At 35.4% G+C, this 6,177-nt stretch overlaps 1 long non-coding RNA gene across 1 annotated transcript; it reads right to left on the reverse strand.

Moving 5' to 3' along the window:
* Nucleotides 1–825: 825 nt before the first annotated feature.
* On the reverse strand, nt 826–3,910 carry LOC137138096 (uncharacterized). Its single transcript, XR_010915886.1, has 3 exons — nt 2,591–3,910; nt 1,598–1,690; nt 826–1,375 (listed from the first exon to the last, which is right to left on the reverse strand). It is a non-coding gene; the product is annotated as an uncharacterized lncRNA (long non-coding RNA).
* Between the last annotated feature and the right edge of the window lie 2,267 nt (nt 3,911–6,177).

Raw genomic sequence — 6,177 nt, forward strand, 5'->3', positions numbered from 1 at the left:
GAGCAGGATGTGGAGAAAAAGGCTACAAAGCAAAAGTCCCAAACAAGCAGTGGGCCAGATCATGACATTAACATGCGAAAACGTAGATATTTTTTGGTGTTTATCAAAACATCCAAATCTTCTCAAATCATTTAAGCCAGTCACTTTCACAGTTCTGAATCCTGCTGTCTACTGTACTAATAGCCTGTAAATACAGTCTGAACCCATATGACATTAGATTTGACTCACTACACTGAAAAAAATGATACTTTGGATCAACCTAAAAAATTGCTGCAATTTGTTACAGCTAATTTTATTGCTTTTTATTGAAATGATTAATTTGATTAAATGCTAATAATAATTTTACTTTTCCCCAAAGCAAAAACCTGCATCCACACAAGTCAAAAACCTATTTATTCACTTTGTAACAACCCAATATTTCACTTTAGAAATTACCTCACATTCATAATTAAACACAAGTGTAACTTTTACATTGGAAGAACTCAATATAATTTCTTCTAATTTTGTCACGGCTAATTTTTCTAAATTTTCTCAAGTTAAAAGTATGAGTCATAATAAATTAAAAATTATTATATTACCTAAATCAATATCTTGTCCGTACTCAAATCAAAAATATACTTCCACCTAAGCCATCAGATTAATTTGTGTAGATCAAAACTGTTAAATATTCTGCTTTGTGACAACTTGTATTTTAACATTGGGACAGCCAAAGATTTTCTATTACAGTGAAGCTGTTTTTTCTTGAGGTGAAACTATAACACTTATTACAGATAAATGTATTTTACTGCTGAACAAAAATCACACTGAAAAGACTTTGTCCTCCAAAAGACTTCCACATTTATTAGCCTGTATGTATACACAACAGCTTTTCTGTGTTCAACAAAATTTCAGTAAGAAAAATAATACTTAAATATGGAAACAAACAAAACTGTGCTTATGTGAAATTTATACCCAGAAACACAAGTGTATTATATAACATTAACACAAACATTTGTTCATTAAAAAAATAAATAAGGAATTTACAGAACAAAAATGATGTATCCAAATGTCATGATTTATCTCATGCTTAGAGCTTGACACTCAAATTGCACACTCTGCGTGACATTTTCTTTGGCTCAACCTCCATGATAACTTTCTGCAGTGATTCAAAGGTGTATTTAAGCTCAGTTGGATAACTCAAGTTTAGTGCATAGATGAGGCCAAATAATATAGCGCATGCATGTGACACTGACGGCAACTCATTAATGACTTCCACATCTTCAATCACAATCCCGATTTCCTGCGGTGGCTGGAGAAGATCATCTTTCTCCTTGAGAACAAACACTGCCATGATGCACCTCTCAAGTTCTGATTCAGCTTCATCCTTTTGAACAACCTAATAAAATAGAAGACATTAGGAAAATTATTCTATCTGATGAATTAGTGTGTGATGGAAAAATCAACTACTTAATGTTCTCTTTGTAAGTGCAAAAATGTGATCTTTTGTTGAAGTTGTGTTGCGTATGCACAGCATCACAGTGCAGAATACACTGGTTTGCATTCAACCACATCGATATATATTCATTTTTGCTTAAGTGATTGATTACAAAAAGCTTACCAGATATTCCTTAATGAGTTGATCCACATTTTCTCCCAAGTATACAATGAGGCACTTCAGTAGACACTCTCTTCTTAGATTCACATCCAGACTCTAGGTACATGCATGCACAAACACAATGTGTAATAATTAGTTCAAATATGCAGCCTGAAAAATAACAATATTAGACATCAGGGTCCAATTTTGCAAACCCATAATTGCACAGCTCGGTACTGGACCTGACCCATTACCTGCATTTATCTCTAAATAAAATCCTCACCCAACATACTACCCATAGCCTTATTATACACACACACACCAATCATCTACAGCATTAACATCACCTGGTGGTTTTATTGTTGTGGTGGATAGGGGTTAGAAGACATACTCTGAGCATTTTGTCAACTTTGACAAATGCACTTTTGAACCGTAGACATGGAATGCTCCATAAAATAAAGTCCTATATAGCGATTTAACCTGAAAATGCACAAGTGAGTGTAAGGACAGAGTTTTAGGTGGTTCCTCAAGCAACTCTTATAAATGTAACCATATTATACAAGTGACAGGCACAGTACAGTCTGTGTGTGTGTGTGTGAGACAGACATTGAGAGAAGATGGGTCAATTAACCGTCAATCAACTGCATCGACAACCATAGAATGAGAATTGTACCTGAAAAATTAAGCTTGTAAAAAATAAATAAATAAATAAATTATTTTGTGCATTGGCTGTCAGGCCGTGGGTACCCAACACGGTACAAGAATGTTACACATAGTGTTCATTTTGTCATATTGCCACATAGTACAGTGGCAATCACCAAGGCTTTAAAAAAATTAGTCTTGTAATAAGATAGATGCCTGAATAAAATAAACTGCACTGTAATCTGTACTGGGCTGGACATATGTAGACATTTTATGTCTCACTTCCAACATAGAAGACCTTTTGAAAGGGTTATATGAGTATATAGATAATATGCTTGTGAAACTAATTTTTCAATATACTGAGCAAGTACAAACCTGATCAAGAACTTTAAGGATGTCCCTGGTCTGGCCAGTGGTACTGTTGTAATTCTCAGAAATTCAGCATTGATCTTAAAAAAAAGGAAGAAAAAAAAAAGATGTTTGTCGACAATATCCTGTAGACATCCAAAGCAACATTCTTTGTACAGGTACCCACTAAACTATTCTTATGATTAACTTATTAGTTATTTTAAAATTACTTGGTAAAACTTCAGTAACCTTAAGTGTACTCTGAAAGTCTTTTGCCAAATGACAATAGTCCTTTTGTCTTTGACCATTTCATCTTACCTCATCCACACCAAACAATGCCGGCCATCTCTCATTAAACTCCTCTACTCCCATTTCCTTCTCGACAATTTCTTGCCTTCGAATTGAAAAGGTCTTGGCCATTTTCTCTTTTATCACCATGCGATTGTTTTGCTTCTTCACTTCATTCAATAGTGCCAGTCTCTCATCCTCCAATTTTCCTAGGGTCTCTCCAACTGGAATATCAGGAATGTGGTTGGCCTCTCCTCGCCTTGGTCTCTTTACATTCTTTGCTGACAATGCATCATCCAGAGGTTTAGATTTTAGTGAATTTGCAAGCACCTCAAAACACCCAATGCCCTTAAGTTGGGTTTGGTAGTTGCTTATGTTGGTTTTCAGTTTCTGTTTCCAACCATAGCAGCCGTTGTATGAGCCAGGTTCAGATAGGCATGGATGCTTCTTAATGAGTGCTTCTGAAACATCACTAAAGTCCGAATCTGTTGAATAAGCTTTGAACTTGTAAATCTCTTCAGCTACCTTTTCCAGAATATCTGATTTCATTTTTGAACTAAGTGCCAACCTTGTCATGTTTGATCTGTATGCTGCATTTCCCTTTTCTAACTGCAGTTCAGTGTCGTAGGACAATGTTGGTATAGGAAAATCTCTTGGCCACATCTGTGTTCTGATAGAAATTGAGCTAGAAGGTGTCATCTGTATTAACAGAAATTGACTCATCATGGAGAGAGCGATCCAATGTTTGCCTGGAGTCTTCTGTTACCAGTATAACCTTGACAGTGGCTAAATCCTCAAGTTCAGCAGTTGCTGTCAGGTTTACTAGTGCATCTCCAAAGTCTTTGTCTTGGTACTGCAGCCTAAAAGTCCCACTTAAGCCACAAACTTTTCTGACTTCACTCATAAGCTCTTCCATTGTCTCTGGAATTCCTTGTGGCAGAATTAATTTCTGGGCATCATCAGGATTCAGAATAACACGCAACTTCGCTGGTACTTTCTTTGTCATGTCAGCACATCCAAAGGATCTGAAAAAAATAAATAAATAAACAATAATTTTAATGCAAGTATTAATTGTATTGCATATTTTTAACTATAACCCACATTTAATTTATATTTACAAATTCAGAGCTGATAAGTAATTAAATACATTTACTTAAGTACTGTATTTAAGTACCATTATAAGATACTTGTTATAAGAATGAGACAATTGATAAGAATCAATTAGTTTGATTCTTTGATATATGATATATAGTTTGGTAAATAAGAGGGACAGAAGCAGTACTTATTAAATAGTCACATTCTTGTAAAAGCTCACTGATGGCTACACTAGGAACAAGAAAAATATGTTCTAGCTTCAATAACAGCGAGGCAACTTTGAGCTCAATACTGCATAGGAAGTCATTTGAATTCAGAACATCAAAGCTAGAATCTGCCACTTCATCTGTTCTTAAATTATCATCTAATGCCTCACACTCAATCTCAATAGTGTAGGAAGAATGACTATCAGTGGAATGACCAACGCTTAACACTGTCTCTCAAGTATTCCAGACTTTAAGTTATTTACTGAGAAGTCTTTATGTTTTCTACTTCTATGAGTCCGAAATGAACCATAAAATTTGTTTTGTATGAACACCCTTCAACCACACAATCAACAGTCTCATTGTTTTTTAGATGCTGTGCTATGTGTTCAAAATATTTTTTTTAAATTGAAAGTTGATTGTAACTACACAATAGACATTGATATGATACATCTTGAAAGATGGGTCAAAAGTGCATTCCAAGTCTTACAAGTGCATGGATAGGGATTGCGACATCCATAGTGTCTGTGTTCAAGCTTGTAATGTTTAAGAAGCTCAGATCTTCTTGAAAGTGACGTACCACAGTCTTTGCACTTCCACATTCATCAGGAGACTAGGAAAGAACAAATAGTTTGATCTTTAAACTGAATCTGTACTGAATCAATTTTAATTGTTTTTAGAAATAAACAGTTGGCAAATTTATTAAACATTCAAAATCCTGTGTCTGTCTCACTACAGCGGCAGGAAACAGTTGAGTAATTCATTAGTTGATCAAAAGAGTATTCATCCAAACTATTTTAACTTGTGATTAATCCTATTATTTTAAACAAACATTTCCAACATTATTGACTTTAGGATTGATTAAAACACAAGTCAAAGAACATTTTAAAAGATGTCACATTGGGCTATAGGACAATTACATGGGTATCACAATTTTCTGACATTTTACAGACTAAACCAAGGGCAATCTAGGCACACTGCACTGCTACAATATTCCTAATCTTGTTAAGTTCTCACTTTTAAATAAAACTTATGTAAACCTATATTACCTCCCAATTTCATACTCTTGTACCCCATCCAATCAAGTCAAATAAATAACATTATTCCATATTTAACCTTAATTATTCTCTGCTCATGATCAGGTTTAGTCCTATAACTTAATGTATTTTAATTTTGGTTATATAACTTCTTATTTCTAACATTACTTCTAATTTACATGTACATGTTCATGGTTGTGCATTTCTAGACTTACCAAATTGTGAAGTATGGCTTAAACAGTAGTCCCTGAGGGAAAAGCCTTCCAACCTGTAAATGAATTAAAAAAAAAAAAACGTGAGGTGTCATGTTTAGTTTTTGCATTTCTTAGTTGACAGTAAATTGTATACCTTTTTTAGCCTATCTTAATTCTATTTTCTTCCTGTGTGCCTGCTTTTGAGTATTGTATTGTAATTTGAGGAGTCAGTCATATTTTATATTTATCGCTTTCAGCCGAGTAAGAGCTGTGTTAAGTTACTGCTAATACAAACCAAGCCTTAAGTGCTGTCGCTGCTTCACAATAAAAGCATTACCCTAGCGAAACAACGTGGTGCTTTTATTGTGAACACGTCATAGGACATGCAATGTGCTTATCACATCGAGAAGTCTTATGTCGGTGACGATTCTCAATCAGCCAGGTCTTATCGGGGTTAATTTGGACTATTAGCTATTCAGGCGGACAGCTTTTCCGAACAGTGCTTTTGGGCCAAGCCGGCTGCGTTCGACCGACCGCGGTTCACAGCACTGCTCGGCGCAAACACAGGCAGGCTGCAAAATACGTTTAACCTCTGCCATTTTACGACTGTAACGTCACCTCACCGATGGTAAAGAGGTGAAATGTAAGTTGTAATAAATTGATTCCTAGTCACCAGAGACAAATAATATCGACATTTGTCTTCAAAAAGTATCCACATACATTGACGCTCTCCTCCACTCCTTCATGGCTCCACCTGAGAGTGTGTGCGCGCACCTGACGGAGGAACCCCCGCCCTC

Source organism: Channa argus, chromosome 12 (genome assembly GCF_033026475.1).
Source record: "Channa argus isolate prfri chromosome 12, Channa argus male v1.0, whole genome shotgun sequence".
NCBI lineage: Eukaryota > Metazoa > Chordata > Actinopteri > Anabantiformes > Channidae > Channa > Channa argus.